The sequence below is a fragment of the Jaculus jaculus genome, chromosome 5 (genome assembly GCF_020740685.1).
Source record: "Jaculus jaculus isolate mJacJac1 chromosome 5, mJacJac1.mat.Y.cur, whole genome shotgun sequence".
NCBI lineage: Eukaryota > Metazoa > Chordata > Mammalia > Rodentia > Dipodidae > Jaculus > Jaculus jaculus.
Window position 1 is genome coordinate 95,844,390 of NC_059106.1, and position 18,270 is coordinate 95,862,659.

Genomic DNA, 18,270 nt, shown 5'->3' on the forward strand with positions numbered 1-18,270 from the left:
CCTTTTTTCTTTTCTTCCTTTTGTTCTCTTCCCTCCTTCCTTTCTTCCCTTTTCTTTCTTTTTGTCTTCCTCCTCTTTCTTCTGGTTAAAATCTGTTTAATCAGGATCTTTGTAGATATTAAACATTTGCTGAATAGGTTGTGAATATTTTGACCTATTCTTTGGGTTGTTTCTTCACTAGGTCTTTTTCTTGGCTAATTTCTTAGTGTGATATCATCACACTTGCCTATTTTTTGTTTGGGCTTTGGGGTACATATTAAAAATCACCATCTATACCAAAGTCTTGAAATGTTTTTCCTGTTTTTTTTCTAGTAATTTGTTGTAGATCTTTCTCTTAGGTCTTTGTTCCACTTTGCATTTTTTGGTTGTTAATGATAAGAGAGAAGAGTATTATTTTGTCCTTTTGTACTTGTATTTGCAATCCCATTTGTAAGGTGATTATTCTTTCTCAAATGTATGCTGTTTTGTTTGTTTGTCTTTTGAAGTAGGGTCTTACTCTAGCCCAGGCTGAGCTGTAATTCACTATGTAGTCTTAGGCTGACTTTGAATTCATGGCAATCCTCGTACCTCAGTTTCCTGAGTGCTGGGATTGAAGTTGTGTGTTACCATGACCAGCTAATGAATGCTTTTTATTTTATTTTTTTTTGAGGTAGGGTTTCACTCTAGCCTCGGCTGACCTGGAAATCACTATGTAGTCTCAGGGTGGCCTTGAACACTCAGCAATCCTCCTATCTCTGCCTCCCAAGTGCTGAGATTAAAGGTGTGTGCCGCCATGCCCAGATAACTTTTTTTTTTTTTATTTTAGAGAGAGAGAGATAAAGAGAGGGAAAGAATTGATGCACCAGGGCCTCAGCCACTGAAATTGAACACCAGACACTTCCACCACCTAGTGGGAATGTGTGATCTTGCACTTGCCACACCTCTTTGCATCTGGCTTACGTGGGATCTGGAGAATTGAACATGGGTCCTTAGGCTTCCCAGGCAAGCACCTTAACCACTAAGCCATCTTTCCAGCTCCCAATGTATGTTTTTGATACCTTTTTGATAGATGTGTTCCACTAGTCTATGCAGCTTTCTTTTTTTCTTTTCTTTTTTTTTTGAGTCAGGGTTTTACTCTAGCCCCAAAGCTGACCTGGCACTCACTCTGTAGTCCCAGGCTGGCCTCAAACTCATAGCGATTCTCCTACCAATGCCTCCTGAGTGCTAGGATTAAAGGTGGGAGCCACCATAACAGGTCTATGTGGCTTTTTTTTTTTTTTTTTTTTTTTTATGTTTTTTTCGAGGTAGGGTCTCACTCTAGCCCAGGGTGACCTGGAATTCACTATGGTGTCTCAGGGTGGCCTTGAACTCATGGCAATCCTCCTACCTCTGCCTCCCAAGTGCTGGGATTAAAGACGTGTGCCACTACAGCCGGCTCTATGTGGCTTTTTTTTTTTTTTTTAAGTTTTTTGGTTCATTTTTTATTTATTTATTTGAGAGCGACAGACATAGAGAGAAAGACACATAGAGGGAAAGAGAGAGAATGAGCGCGCCAGGGCTTCCAGCCACTGCAAATGAACTCCAGACGCGTGCGCCCCTTTGTGCATCTGGCTAACGTGGGACCTGGGGAACCAAGCCTCGAACCGGGGTCCTTAGGCTTCACAGGCAAGCGCTTAACCGCTAAGCCATCTCTCCAGCCCTCTATGTGGCTTTTTTTTTTTTTAATATTTTTTGTTCATTTATTTATTTATTTATTTGAGAGCGACAGACACAGGGAGAAAGACAGATAGAGGAGAGAGATAGAATGGGCGCGCCAGGGCTTCCAGCCACTGCAAACGAACTCCAGACGCATGCGCCCCCTTGTGCATCTGGCTAACGTGGGACCTGGGGAACCGAGCCTTGAACCGGGGTCCTTAGGCTTCACAGGCAAGCGCTTAACCACTAAGCCATCTCTCCAGCCCTCTGTGTGGCTTTTTAATGCTGGTATTGTTGTTATTTAATTTTATTATTTATTTGCAAGCAGAAAGATACAGAGAGAGAGAGAAGAAAAGAAAGAAAGAAAGAAAGGGTGTGAAAGAATGGGTATGCAAAGGCCTCTAGTCATTGCACACAAACTCCAGATGCATGTACCATCATGTGCATCTGGCTTTATGTGGGTATTGGGTAATTGAACTCGGGCATTAGGCTTTGCAGGCAAGTACCTTAATCACTGAGCCATCTCTCCAGCCCAAGTTGTTTTAATTGCTATAGCTGTTAGTATTTCTTTTTCTTTTATTGTTTTTTTACAAGGTAGGGTTTCACTCTAGCCCAGGCTAACCTGGAACTTACTATATCGTCTCAAGGTGGACTTCAACTTATGGCGATCCTCCTACCTCTGCCTCCCAAGTGCTGGGATTAAAGGTGTGTGCCACCACACCTGACTCGCTTTTAGTATTTTTGCATTCTTTCAATTTCATTCTTTTTCTCATGATGGCTTTAATTATTCTGGGTGTTTTATGATTCCATATGAATTTAAGGATTTCTTTTCTATAAGAGTTCTGTTGTATTTTGGTAGGGATTACATTAAATGTACAATTTGTTTTGGGTTGTGTTGTAGTTACCTTCACACTGCTGGAACAAAACACCCAAAAGCAGCTGATAGGAGGAAAGGACTTATTTTGGCTTATAGTCTCAAGGGGAGGTTTCATGATAGCAGGAGAAAGTGTGGCATGAGCAGAGATTGGACATCCCTTCTGCCATGGCAGTGGAAAACAGTGGCAAGACAGTGGGCCAAACTCTGGCAAGAGAGAGCCGGCTGTAACATCCCTAAGCCCACCCACAACATGCCTCCTTCAGCAAGGCTCAATCTATCAGACTACCATCAGCTGGAGATAAAGCATTCAGGACACATGAGTTTATGGGGAACAGCTGATTCAAACCAACATAGGTAGAACAATTTATCAACAGTCTTCTAATCTGTGAGTATTCTGTGTATGTTCTTTTCAATTTCTCTCTTTAGTGTTATTATTGCTTTTGCATCTGTAAATTTATGTGGTGTATGTTATTGGCACACATATGTGAGTGTATGGAGTCCAGATGTTGATATCAGGTGTCCATCTCAGTCACTTTCCACCTTACGTTTTTTATTATTGGAAACTTGAATATATGAACATACAATAAATTGATTGTGTTCCCAACCCACTATACTTTTTTTTCCCACGTCCCCTACCCCCATCCTATGAAGATTTTCCTTTTCCCTGGTAATTCTTTTTTTTTAAATTTTTTTTGTTTATTTTTATTTATTTATTTGAGAGTGACAGAGAGAGGCAAATAGACAGAGAGAGAGAGAATGGACGCTCCAGGGCCTCCAGCCACTGCAAACAAACTCCAGACGTGTGCGCCCCCTTGTGCATCTGGCTAACGTGGGTCCTGGGGAATTGAGCCTTGAACCGGGGTCCTCAGGCTTCACAGGCAAGCACTTAACCGCTAAGCCATCTCTCCAGCCCCTGGTAATTCTTTTTGTTTGTTTTGTCTCATTCTTTTTGTCCTCCTCCATCCTTCATGGAAAAATATTAATGGAAGCCGGGTGTGGTGGCGCATGACTTTAATCCCAGCACTCGGGAGGCAGAGGTAGGAGGATTGCCGTGAGTTCTAGGCCACCCTGAGACTCCATAGTTGCCGGGCTCTGCTGGTGGGGCCAGGTAGTGCCAAGGGAAGGACCAGGTCTGCTGGTTCCTCCCTAAGGGTTGAGGGGATGATGAGCGTCGGACAACCCAGAAACCTGTCCTGGCCACCAGAAAAAAACTACACTGAGGCAGGAGTCTTTTTTTTTTTTTTCCCCCAGGAATGTACAAATGTCTTTTTATTAAAAATACAAAATAAATTATCTGTAGGCATGGACAAATGACAGCAGTAAACCAGTATATATTGTCAACTAAAACCAGTAACTGATGGTTATAGTGATTTGCTTAAACATCAGCCAGCCTTTTCTTCAGTCATTTTCTTCAACTGACTTCTCTGAAGTTATTGATGAGGAATCCTGCCTTGAGCTTCCTGTCACAGTTCATTATGAATGGCAAAGCACTATTCTAGGACTTAGAACATGCCCCCTCCCATACCACCACCATTCCTCCCATTGCACCCATTCCAGGTTCCTTCTCTTCCTTGGGAATTCCTGTGATTACAACTTCTGCTGTAGTTAGCAGGGAGGCCACCCCAGCAGCATCCATTGAAGCAGTTCTTACAGCTTTTGTTGGATCGATGATTCCTTTCTCCACCATATTCACAAATTCTCCAAGCATAGCATCATAACCAACTTCTGAGGAACTTCGCAGGATTTTCTCAACTATCAAAGATCCTTCAACACCTGCATTCTTAGCAATTGTCATTGCAGGGTTTTTGAGTGATTTTCTAATAATGTCTATACCAATTTTTTGATCTTCATTAACAGGCTTTAAAGAGTCCAAGGCTGGAGTGCAGCGGAGGAGAGCACAGCCACCCCCTAGAACAATGCCTTCTACAGCTGCTCTCGTAGCATTGAGGGCGTCTGTAACTCTGTCTTTCTTCTCATTTACCTCCGTATTGTTTGTTCCACCAACCTTCAGCACAGCTACTCCATCTGAAAGCTTTGCCAGTCACTCATTCAGTTTTTCCTTTTCATATTCACTAGTTGTGGTGTCTAACTACTCTGCTATTTCTTGAATACATTTTTCAATTTGAGTTTTGTCACCTTTTCCTTTCAAAAGCATGGCATCATCCTTGGTGACAATGACCTCTCCGACTTTCCCTAAGTCATGAGGCTGAACATCTTCAAGATTTAGGGTCAGTCCTTCTTCTCCAAACACTGCACCACCAGTAGCAATAGCCATATCCTTAAGCTGGTTCTTTCTATTGTCACCAAAACCCGGAGCTTTGACTGCTACAACCTGAAGACCAACTTTTAACCTATTTAAGACCAGTGTACTTAGAGCTTCACAATCAACATCTTCAGCAATTATGACTAAGGGTTTACGGTGAGCATTTGCAATTTCAAGAGCAGGTGCAATGGACTGGACACTAGAAATTTTCTTTTCACTCAACAGAACATAGGCATCCTGGAATTCACATTTTTGTCCTTTTCATGTGTTAATAAATTATGGTGAAATATAGCCTCTATCAAACTTCATGCCTTCAATAATTTCTAATTCATCATTCAATGTTTTCCCATCCTTCACTGTGATGACACCCTTTCTTCCAACCTTTTTCATTGCATCAGAAATGATGGTTCCAATTTCTTTGTCTCCATTAGCAGAAATTGTAGCAACCTAAGCAATTTCTTCAGGTGTTGTCACAGGTTTAGACTGCTTCTTAGCAATTACAGCATCAACAGGCAACATTGCACCTCTCCTGATTTCCACTGGATTAGCGCCTTTGCTGATCTTCTCACAACCTTCCTTGGCAATTGAGCGTGCCAGTACTGTAGCAGCAGTGGTGCCATCCCCAGCCTCTTCATCCATGTTATTGGCAACATCCTGAACCAGTTTAACTCCAATATTTTTATACTTATCCTTTAAGTCAACTGCCTTTGCAACAGTCACACCATCTTTTGTTACTTTAGGACTTCCCCAACTCTGTTCAATAATTACTGTTCTTCCCTTTGGCCCCATTGTAACAGCTACAGCATCGGCTAAAAGGTCTACACCTTGAAGCATTAAGGCTCAGGCTTCCGCACCAAATTTTACATCTTTGGCATAAGCCCGAGTGAGATGAGGAGCCAGTGCCCGGGACACTGGTCTCATTTGTCCTAGGACTGTAGGCAGTGGAAGCATTTCTGCGGGGTGTCAGCAAAGGGGCACGCGCGAGACGGGAGTCAGCAGAGAGTGAGAGCTGAGGTGGGAGTCTTTTTGAAGCAGGAACTCACTTTATTGTTACAGGCGGGTGTTTATATAATGTTGAGAAGGAAGGTGGAGACTTTAGGGTGGGGTGAGATGTAACGGCCAACAGCATACTGCGACCTCTGAGATGATTGGTTCTAAGCGTCCACTAGCCGGGACTCTAACTTCCTGTGCGGAAGTGGCAGGCCAGAGGCCATTTGGCCCCTTGCTGGGCGGAGGCAGTTTGCCAAACTTTAGCTAGGCTTGAAAGGCCCAAGAATTCAGAAGCCCAGAAATACTATCACGCTCGAAAGGGAGCTTAAGTGGGCCCCTGCATACCTCAAACTCCAGGCTTTACTCTCTGTTGGAAGCAAATAAAGAATCCCTCTTCTCATTATATCAGAGCCCGCTCCTAATATAAAACTAGGTAAAAAGGACATGAGATAGCCCTCAAGGATGGGAAATGAGTAATAAAGTGAACCACTTATTTGGTTTCTGTAAATAGCCTGCACCATAAGCCTTAATAGCCCACACTGTAAGCCTTAGTAGCTCACACCATAAGCTGTAGCAGCCTGCCTCAGACCACCAAGGTCATAGGAGGCTGATACCACACTCTGCTACCCCCACCCAAGGACCTGCGCAAATGCTGACCTCCAAGGTCATAGGAGACTGATACCACACTCTGCTACTCCCACCCAAGGACCTGCGCAAATGCTGACCACCAAGGTCATAAGAGAATGATTGGTCTACAAGGGGCTTGAACAAATTAAACTAATTGGCTTAGAAACTATGGGGTGGCACAAACTGACTGGCTCGCACCCCGCGGGATCCTGATATTAAAAAAATGATTGGTCTAATGCACAGGCTTTGTTAGAAACCCTATAAAAACTTTCCCGTTCCTGCATTCGGGGCTCTGCAGTCCTCTACCCCTGTGCAGTGTACTGTTGTGCCACGACCCCTGACCAGGAGCCAAGACCCCCGGTCACCCAGGAATCACCTAGAGGACCGCCACAGAAGCCGAGACACTCGAATGTAAAAGCAACAGGTTTCTTTTAATGTCAAGCTTAAGCAGGGACTCAATCCACACAGACCGACACAGCGGGAGTGGGAGAGAGCCCCGACCTTCTAAAAGTAGGGGTTTATAAAGGAAAAGAGTGGGAAGGGGGAAAAGGGGTTACATCACATAGCATCTTTTAAAATGATTGGTTCCAAGAAGGCGCGCGCGGGAACATTTCTAGTTGCTCATCTCTGGTCAGCAGACTGCTTGCAGATCCTATCTTTTGCAAGGGGCCGGAGGCCCCCAGAGCTAAGTATTTCTGGAATGTCCTGTTGAGCAAGCGAGCATGAGTTACAGAAGCAAAGGTCGGCACTTTAATCAGTTAGTTCCTTATCTGAGCCGAGCCCGGGATCCTCCTTTGTTCACAATGGTTTGTCCTACAATGGCAGTGTCATTGTTTAATTAGTTACGTGTTATTTCTTTCTGGTCTCTCATTTCCCCCTCTCTATGTGTCTTGGGGAGCCTATCTAGGGTCCCTATTTGAGTGTTTAAATATTTCCTGTATCTATGTTGGTTGTCACTGGTTGGTAGGAGTAATTTCTTTGTACCATCAATTGGATGGTGCCTAGCCGTTGTTTCATAAACTGTACCAGCTTATTTAAAATACAGGGGCCAAAAGTAAGCAATAGAAGTAGGATGAGTAGGGGTCCTAGGAGGGTGGATATCAAGGTAGTGAACCAGGGGGAGCGATTGAACCATGATTCAAACCATCCTTCTTGAAGTATGCGTTCACGTTGCCGCTTCTCTAATCCCTCCCTTATTTTAGTCATTGATTTTTTAATTACTCCAGAATGATCAACATAGAAGCAACATTCTTCTCCTAAAGCTTGACATAGTCCCCCTTGTTGTAGAAGGAGTAAATCTAAACCCCTTCTATTTTGAAGAACTACCTCCGCTAGGGAAGTAAGTGACTCTTGTAAATGGGAGATTGACTTTTCTAATTCTTGGATGTCTGAGTCTATTGCTATTCTGAGGTCAGTGTACTGTTGGTTCTGAGTCACTATGGAAGCTATTCCCGTTCCTGCTCCTGCAAGTCCCAAACCTAGTAGTAAACTAACAGTTAGGGCGGTAATCGGCTCTCTCTTTGTTCTGATTAAGTCTACACCCAGATAGCGCTTCATCTCTTCAGCTGAGTAGTAGGTTATTTTGGGGATTAATCGTACCTGAACACAGGAATCCTCAGCAGTGGTTAGCACAGCTGCATTAATGCAGGGTGTGAGCCCTGTATTGCAAACCCACCAAGAGTCTTCAGAGGGAATAAGATAGGAGGAAGAGGCATTGAGAAAAATGGTCTGATCACATAAAGGAGAGGGAATTGAGTTAGATTGGGCACCAGTGACACATAGTCCTTGTCCGGATACCTGTTGGAGGGTAAGTTTTATATTTCTTGGCTGTTGCCATCTGCATTTGTTTATATCTGATGATACATTATATGAATCAGAGACTGCGACCCCTTCATAAAATGGGGGCCTCGCATTATAGCATAACCAACAGGATTCGGTGAGATCAGGTCTAGAGGAGTTAAGGAAACGATAGGTAGAGTCTAAGAGTGAGAGAAGAGGGTTGTGTTTTTCTTCTTGCATTAAATCCCTGCTAGGGTTTCTTTCTGTGTCTTCTGCAGGCCTCCCTGGAGGTTTTTGTGTTGTCATTTTATAGGCTTGTGATGGGGGGGGATGGGGCTTTGAAGGAGGTAGGGTCCTGGTGTTATTATGTGGGGCAAGGGGTTTGACTGGTGCGGCTTGAGTTAAAGCCTTATTGGGCCCTATAGCCTGGGGTGGCTGTAGGGGTGTAATTTTTAAGAGAATGGTGAACAGGACTCCATTGTTATATCCTGACTGGTAGAGTCGCAATCCCCAAGTAATCCCTGCATCCCATTTTGTCTCCTTTTTTCCTGCTTCAGTAAAGGAAACGACAATGGGAGTACATGTAGGTTGCCTCGGGGTACATTGAGTGGCCTTGCTCCTCGGATCTTAATGAGGCTCGAGGGGGATGGCTTTACCCAAGAACAAGTCCCAGTCTGTTCACATCCCCATGCTTTACAATAAAAATCTGCTTCTCCCCCACATTTTGAGATTTTCCTCCTATCTGTGGGGACTGGACATACATAAAAGCAGGTGCCCTGTAAGGTTTGCATGGCAGTATGAGTTCCACATCCTGGGATTCCTATCCTGCCTTGGTGATGGGGGTCCTGTTTAAAAAGGGCACATAAGTCTAGAGTCAGATTGGGCCACCAAGTTCCAGGGGGATGTGTTTCCCAAGTTTGCATTACCACCTGTTTGGAACTAGGGGTGATGATCTGCCAGAAAATGTTATGTGGGAGATGAGGGTTTCTAGCAGCCCAGAAAACCTGGCTATTAATTAAGCAAACAGTAAGTAATAGTATCAGTACTTGTTTTAATTTGGGTCTTTCCGGTGGAGGCGGAGCTTCAGTGGGTCCTCTGGGTCGGGATGGCTCGTCCATGTGTCTCCAGCTTGCCAGGGAAGCGGCTTTACGTGGGTCCAATGGATCCATGAAGTGATGCCATCTACCTTTATGGCTGTGGGAGTGGTCATCAGCACGATGTAGGGGCCTTTCCATCTGGGTTCTAAGGACCTCCGTTGGTATCTTCTGACGAGTACTTTGTCTCCTGGTTGGAACCTGTGGGGTTTTGGGGGAGCAACAGTCTCATATACAGCCCTTAAATGTGGCCAGATATCTTTGTGAGTGAGCTGTAAACGCTTTAAAGAGCGAATTAGGTCCTGGTCATCCATTTGTTCTAGAAGGTCAATTTGGAGGCTTGGGATAATAGGAGGCGGCACTCCAAACATTATCTCAAAAGGGGTCAGACACATATGATATGGGGAGTTCCGAACTCGGAACAAAGCAAAGGGAAGGAGAGACACCCAGTCAGCGCCGGTCTCTAAAGCTAATTTAGTCAAGGTCTCTTTTAGAGTTCTATTCATTCTTTCTACCTGTCCTGAACTCTGAGGGCGATAAGCACAGTGCAACTTCCAATTGGCCCCCAGTGCAGTGGCTATTCCCTGACTTACCTGAGATATGAAAGCTGGTCCGTTGTCTGAACCTAGAGAGATTGGGAAGCCATACCTGGGCAATATCTCTTCTAGTATCTTCTTAGCAACCACCTGCGCAGTCTCTGTTTTTGTAGGGAAGGCTTCTACCCAGCCTGAAAATGTATCTATAAACACTAGGAGATACTTATATGCTGTTTTTCCAGTCCTAATTTCAGTAAAGTCTAATTCCCAATAGGCTCCTGGTCTGGTTCCTCTCAGTCTGGTTCCTGGATTGGAGGGAAGAGTGTAGCATTAGTCATACAGCAAGGCTGGCAATTAGATACAATTTGCTCAATGATCTGACTGGCATTTTTTATTTTGAGGTGGGAGTTACGCAGTAACTCCTGCATCCGCTTGATTCCTAGATGGGAAGAATGGTGGATCTTTTTTAGAATTCTCTGTCCCAATCTTTGAGGTAGAATCAGGCGGCCATCCTCTGTTTTCCACCAGTCATCAGACTGTTGGGCTCCTTTTAATTGTTTAATCCATGTTAAGTCTTCTGAGGTGTATTTTGGAACGTCTGGAAGTTTTCTGCCTCCGGGGTCTACCAGGACAGGGGCTATCCTAGTTGCCAGGGCCACACGTTTGGCTGTCTGGTCAGCTAAGTTGTTTCCTTGGGGAATTAGTCCGTCCCCTTTTTGGTGTCCTGAACAGTGAATGATAGCCACCTGTGTAGGGCCCCAGGGGGCTTGGAGCAGATCTAGGATCTCTTGCTTGTTTTTAATGGTTTTTCCTTCAGCTGTCAAGAGCCCCCTCTCTCTGTATATTGCTCCATGGACATGTGCCGTAGCAAATGCGTAACGGCTGTCCGTATATATGTTTAGTTTTTTATTAGCCCCTAGTTGTAAGGCTTTGGTGAGGGCTATAAGTTCTGCCTTTTGGGCTGATGTGCCTGCTGGAAGAGACTCTGCCCAAATGACATCTGTCCCCGATGTGACTGCGGCCCCTGCGTACCTGTGTCCATCCTGGATGAAGCTGCTGCCATCTGTAAACCAGGTTACTTCAGCGTCTTTGAGGGGGGTGTCCTTGAGATCTGGCCTTACGCTGTACACGTGAGCCAGTATCTCCACACAGTCATGGAGAGGCATCTCCAAGTCCGGATCAGGCAACAGAGTGGCGGGGTTCAGAGTAATGGGCGTCTGGAAAGTTATTCTGGCTGGATTCAGGAGCAGAGTCTGATAGTGGACCATGCGGGCGTTGCTGAGCCAGCGGTCCGGCGGTTGCTTTAGCACTCCCTCAATGGCGTGAGGGGTGGCAACCGTAAGGTTTTGCCCCAAAGTCAGCTTGTCTGCATCCTTGACTAGAAGGGCTGTGGCAGCTATAATCCTCAGACATGGGGGCCACCCTGCTGCTACAGTGTCCAGTTTCTTTGACAAGTAGGCAACAGGGCGCCGCCAGGGTCCTAAGCTTTGGGCGAGGACTCCCTTTGCTATCCCATTATGTTCATCTATGAAGAGCATAAATGGCTTAGTCACATCCGGGAGGCTTAGGGCCGGGGCTTCTAGAAGGCGTACCTTTAAGTCATCAAAAGCTTGTTGGGGATGATCTGTCCATTGGAAAGGCTGGTTTTCCTTGGTGGCTTCATATAGAGGTTTTGCCAGTTCCGCGAATCCAGGGATCCACAGACGGCAGAAGCCTGCTGTGCCAAGGAATTCTCTAACTTGCCTGGGTGAGGTTGGTGTTGGGATCCGGAGAACAGTCTCTTTCCGGGCATCTGACAGCCAGCGTTGTCCATCCCGGAGGATGTATCCTAGGTATGTCACCCGCTGCTTGCAGATCTGGGCCTTTTTAGCAGAGGCCCGGTATCCCAGATTGCCCAACGTCTGTAGGAGGTCTCTGGTTCCCGCCAGGCATATCTCTTGGCTGACTGCTCCTATTAAAAGATCATCCACATATTGTAACAGAGTAAGTCCTGGGTTACGTACCCGGAAGTTTGAGAGATCTTCATGTAAAGCCTCATCGAAGATTGTAGGAGAGTTTTTGAATCCTTGAGGCAGCCGAATCCAGGTGAGTTGGCCGTTGATTCCAATGTCCGGATCATGCCATTCAAAAGCAAAGTATGGTTGGCTCTGTGGGGCTAAGGGTAGGCTAAAGAACGCATCTTTTAAGTCCAGGACAGTATACCAAATGAGCTGAGGTGTTAGGCTTCCCAACAAAGTATAAGGATTAGGAACTGTTGGGTGGATATCCATTGTTCTTTTATTTACTTCCCTCAGATCCTGGACTGGGCGGTAGTCGTTTGAGTTAGGCTTTTTCACTGGTAGGAGGGGAGTGTTCCAAGCTGACTGGACTGGCTTTAGGACCCCCAACTGGAGGAGCCGTCTGATGTGGGGGGTGATCCCCTGTTTGGCCTCCATTGGCATTGGGTATTGTCGTACCCTAACTGGTGTGGCTCCGGGTTTTAGTTCCACCAGTATGGGGGGCCTGTGTTGTGCATATCCCATCCCACCAGTTTCTGCCCAAGCTTGCGGATATGCCATCAACCAGGAAGAATCTAAAAGTTCCCCCTCCTTTGCATGTTTTTGGAAAAGCCTGTATTCTTCTGTTAGATTGGTAGTTATAAGAATTTGGGCTATTGTAGCCTTTAATTTGGGTGAAGATCCACCCATGGCAGAAACTTGTGCCCCCTGTTCTGAAAAGGATATCTGGGCTTTCATTTTAGATAACAAGTCACGTCCCAACAATGGATATGGACATTCAGGTATGACCAGGAAGGAGTGGGTCACCTGGTTGGTGCCTAAATTAACAGTCCTCCTAGTTGTCCATTGGTAAGGTTTGGTGCCTGTGGCTCCCTGGACCCAGGTAGTTTTCTTTGTCATGGGCCCCTCTGCTTGTAATAGTACCGAATTTTCTGCCCCAGTATCCACCATAAAAGTTATTTTCTTCCCCTCCACATCAAGGGTTAGCCTGGGCTCAGGGAGGGGAACTGAGCCCTGTCCCCCTCAGTCACTGTCTTCTTGACTGGCTGCCAGGATATTAGTCCGTTGTTTATTTTTGGGACAATCTCGGACCCAATGTCCTTCCTCCTTACAGTATGCACATTGATTCTTTCTTACCTTAGATTTTGTTCCTTTATTGTCTCCCTTCCAATGGGGTCTCCTCATGCAAGTGGTGTCCTGGGTGGTGAGATTTCCAGTGGCAGCCAGAATTTCCTTAAGATCTTGACGATGCTTGGTCTGTTGTAGTTCTAAGATCTTAGTTAAATTTCTTTCCTGTCTCCTTTCTCGTTTAATTTCTTTTTCCTCTATGCTTTCTCTTTTATCAAAGACCTTTTCCGCCACTGCTACTAAGTCCCTAATATTTTTCTCTCCTAACCTTTCTAATGACTGTAACTTTTTCTTAATATCAGGGGCGGCCTGATTAATAAAAGCAAACATGACAGTGGTAGCCGCTTCCCCTGACTCAGGCTCATATGGAGTGTATCTGCGGAAGGCTTCTTGGAGTCTTTCTAGGTAAGCGGCTGGACTCTCATCTGGTCCCTGTCTGACATCATATACCTTGGACATATTGGCAGGCTTTCTTGCTGCTGCCCTGAGACCCGCTAACAGAGTCCGGCGATAGATCAGGAGTCTCTCCCTACCTTGTGCCGTATTGTAGTCCCAGGTGGGGCGGGTAGTCGGGAAACTGCCATTTATTATGGCAGGGTCGGTGGTGGGATCTCCTGTAGGCCCTGGAACAAGTTTGCGGGCACTTTCAATGATCCTGCCTCGCTCCTCAGTGGTGAACAAAACCTGTAGGAGCTGCTGACAATCATCCCAGGTGGGCTGGTGGGTGAAGAGCACAGTTTCTAACAGATTAGTCAGTCCCCTAGGATTCTCAGAGAAGGGAGCATTCTGAGAACGCCAGTTGTACAGGTCACTGGTGGCAAAAGGCCAATAGTGAAAGGGCTGATTCCCATCCGCATCAATGGGTCCAACAGGGCGGAGCGGTAGAGCCACTGTCTGGTCAGGGACTTGTGGGGTAGCTGCCCTCCGGCTCCGTGTAGCCTGAGCTGGTCCCTGTGGATTTGGAGGCAGGCTGGCTGGGGCTGGGGCCTCTAATGGAGGTTGGGGAGGATTAGGGTTGGGAGGAGGTACATAGGAGGGAGGGAAGATGTCGATTTCCTCATTTCCTCCTGTGAGGATGGGGGCCGTCACCTCTGCAGTGGGTTTGGTATCTCTTTTAGGGGAGGCGGCCAGCACCTGTGAAGAAAGGGGTAGGGGAGGAAGGAAGGGCTTTATCCAAGGAAGAGGTTCTTCTATCAAATTTCTCCAGGTCGCAATATAAGGAATTTGGTCAGGGTGTCCACTCCTAGGACGAAAAACAATTTTTTCAACTTCTAATATGGTATTCAGGTGAAAAGTTCCCTCTGGTGGCCATCCTACATTAAAGGTGGGCCACTCAGAGGTACAGAGCATGATCCATTTGCCTTTCTTAACAGCTATTCCGTTTTCTCGGGCGACACTTTTGACATCCTTCCAGTGTGCCAGACAGAGTCCTAGAGGAGAAGAAGGTGTCTGTCCCATGTTATAAACGTCCAGGGAAAAGCGTCCGTAGGATCAGGGTGAACGTAACACACAGACATACAAGTACAACACAAACACAGAGGGCCCAATAGAGAGTTATGTGCACTTCAGAGCTAAATTCAAATCCGTGATGGCCAAATGAGTCTGTGTCCTTAAGAGACAGCTCAACAATACCAAACACGATAGAAATGGGAGCTGGTCTCCCCAAATCCGTGATGGCCAAACGAGTCTGTGTCCTTAAGGGACGGCTCAACAATACCAAACACGGTACAAATGGGAGCTGGTCTCCTCAGTAGGTTGGCTCTGTCCTCCAGGCCAGGGTCCCTACTCAAATGAGGGGGCAAGACGTCTCAAGCCTCCTCCAGGTCTGCCCTTACGGTGCGTCCACCAGGGACATAAGACCTGTCCAAAATTACAGGACTACAAATGCCATGAATGCGGCTTGCCAGCAAACTGAAAGTAAAAGGGAAAAAAAAAGAAAAGGAAAAGGAGCGCTCAGTTACTCACCCGGCCGGTCAGAGAAGAAACCTTCGGGGTCTTGGGTTCGTTGGGGGTCTCTAGGGATCCCGGGCGAGCCCCCAAGATGTTGTGCCACGACCCCTGACCAGGAGCCAAGACCCCGGTCACCCAGGAATCACCTAGAGGACCGCCACAGAAGCCGAGACACTCGAATGTAAAAGCAACAGGTTTCTTTTAATGTCAAGCTTAAGCAGGGACTCAATCCACACAGACCGACGCAGCGGGAGTGGGAGAGAGCCCCGACCTTCTAAAAGTAGGGGTTTATAAAGGAAAAGAGTGGGAAGGGGGAAAAGGGGTTACATCACATAGCATCTTTTAAAATGATTGGTTCCAAGAAGGCGCGCGCAGGAACATTTCTAGTTGCTCATCTCTGGTCAGCAGACTGCTTGCAGATCCTATCTTTTGCAAGGGGCCGGAGGCCCCCAGAGCTAAGTATTTCTGGAATGTCCTGTTGAGCAAGCGAGCATGAGTTACAGAAGCAAAGGTCGGCACTTTAATCAGTTAGTTCCTTATCTGAGCCGAGCCCGGGATCCTCCTTTGTTCACAGTGGTTTGTCCTACAATGGCAGTGTCATTGTTTAATTAGTTACGTGTTATTTCTTTCTGGTCTCTCAGTATGACTGTGGGCCCCAGCGCACTTGGAATAAAATCCTCTTGCAGTTTGCATCAAGACCACTTCTCGTGAGTGATTTGGGGTGTTGCCATATCCGGGCAGAGAGTGGGGTCCCCCTCCTGGGGTTCCTTCAGGTTCAGGAAATTCCACTAGGCCTCAGGTCTGGGCCTCTCAAGGCCCAACACATAGTGAATTCCAGGTCAGCCTGGGCTAGAGTGAGACCCTACCTCGAAAAATTAAAAAAAAAATTTTTTTTGATGGGCTCAGACCATGCTGGTCTTTTAGGGGTATGGGTAACCCCTAAGGGGTTATGAGTGCATTAGTCAGTTCATGTTAGAAGGATAGTGCCCCAAAGAATGCCTATATAATCTCTGGCTCTTACATTCTTTCCATACTCTCATCCACAATGTTTCCTATGCCTTGGAGGGCATGTTAGAAGTCTCCTTTAGTGTTAAGCTGTTGGAAGCCTCTTATTTTCTGTTTTGATGATTTTTAGCTGGGCGTGGTGGCACACACCTTTAATCCCAGCACTGGGAGGCAGAGGTAGGAGGATTTTAAAAAAATATTTTACTTATTTATATGCAGAAGAAGAGAGAGAGAGTGAGAATGGGCATGCTCTGGCTTCTAGCTGTTACAAACAAGCTCCAGGTGCATGTGCCTCTTTATGCATCTGGTTTTATATGGGTACTGAGGAATTGAACCCAGGTTGTTAGGCATTTCAGGAAGGGACCTTAACCAATGAGCAATTTCCCCAGTTCCTTTGAGGAGTTTTGAGTCTCCTTACTGTCTGCTGCCATCTCCACAGAGAAAGTTCTCTGGCTGGCACAGAGTGTAGCACTCATATTCATTCTGCTACTTCTGCTACTTCCTCGGCAGTGTTCACTGGGCTTTGGTGGGTGTGATAGAGATGACTCTTCCAGTGCTAAGCACTGGGCTTTCTCTTCTTTTTGTCATTTTGATGAGCCTTGGGTCCCTACAAGTTTTTGCTTCCATCTGTGAAAAGATTTTGTAACCAAAGGTGAGATCAGCATTGAGCAAAAGGTATTAACATATGCAATTAGAGGCTTTTTGATGGACATAATGTCTTGGTGTAGCCAAAGAACAACCACCTTATTTTGTGAGGGTTTCTAGTTGAACCTGAAGCTCACCTATTTGTACAGAAGAGCTAGTCAAAGCCTTATGGATCTGTCTCTGCTTCTCCAGCACCGGGATTCCATGTGCACACCATGGCACCTGAATTTTTTTTTTGCATATGTGTAGTGTAAGAACATGCATGTGCTGATGTGGTACCACATGTGTATGCCTGTAGAAGCCATGGGAGCACATCCAGTGTAACCCTCTATCACTTGTTTTTCTTGAGATAGAGTCTCTTTATTAATTTGGAAGCTGTTGTTTTTCACACGCCCCAGTAATTCTAGTCTTCGCTCCCCACAGGACTGAGTTACAGACATGCATGGCTGTGCTTATGTGGTATAGCAATTACTTTCTTATTTCTTTTTAATATTTTTATTTGAGAGCAACAAACAGAAAGAGAAAGAGGGAAAAAGGAGGGGGGAGAATGGGCATGCCAGGGCCTGCAGCCACTGCAAATGAACTCCAGACACGTGCACCTCCTTGTGCATTGGCAAGGTGGGTCCTTAGGCTTCACAGGCAAGCACTTAACTGCTAATCCATCTCTCCAGCCCACTTTCTTATTTCTGAGACAAAGTTCTTGACCAAAAGCAGGTGATGGGAGGAAAGGATTTGTTTGTGTTTACAATACCAAAGGCAGATTACTCCATGGCAGGAAAAGCATAGCAGAACATAGCCAGAGCGTCACACATTGTCACAGCAGCTAGGAGGTAGCAGCAAGAGTGGGCTAGCTCATGGATACCCAGTAGAGCTGGACTAATAAACCTTTGCTCCCCATGAAACAACTCCTTCAGCAAGGCTCTCTCTCCCAATAGTTCTGCCAGTAAGGGGTTGAGTATGAGCCTTAATTCTGAACACTTGAGGCAATAGGGGACATTTCACATTCAAATCACAACATGTGGATTCTGAGGAATCTTACTTGAGTTGTCTCAGATCCCCTCTGGCCCTCATGCTTATGCACAGAATGCACTCAACCTCTGAGCCATCTCTCCATCTGTACCTGGAAGTTCATGTGGTTTCTTGAGATCACACTCAGGTCATCTTACTTTACCTAACACTGAGCAATCTCCCCAGATCTTCTTAGTGTCCCACAGCAAAAAAGGTATTGCCAATCTTCTCTGTTAAATTTATGCTCTTTTTTGGGGGGTGGGGTGGGGTAGATCATTGTGAATGAGGTTTCTTTCATGATTTCATTTGCATTGCTACTGGTTCTTGCATTTTATTTTACTTTTTTATTTTGAGAGAAGCAAGGCCTTACAAGACATTTCAGGTTGGTCTAGAGCTCAGTATGTAACCTAGACTGGTTTTGAACTCAGAGTGATCCTCCTGCTTCATCTCCAGAGATCTGGGATTACAAGTGTGTGTTACCATGCTAAGTTTTATTTTTATATGTTGATTTTATATTTACAACTTTACAGATTTCTTCCCCCCCCCCAAGGATTCACTATGTGGTCTCAGGCTGGCCTTGAACTCACAGTAATCCTCCTACCTCTGCCTCCTGAGTGCTGGGATTAAAGGTATGTGTCACCATGCCTGGACCCATTTTTTTTGGTAAAGTCTTTTTAGATTTTTCTATATATAAAAT

At 45.8% G+C, this 18,270-nt stretch overlaps 1 pseudogene; it reads right to left on the reverse strand.

The window, feature by feature from the left end:
- Positions 1-3,817: 3,817 nt before the first annotated feature.
- Positions 3,818-5,765, reverse strand: LOC101615756 (annotated as a pseudogene).
- Positions 5,766-18,270: the final 12,505 nt, after the last annotated feature.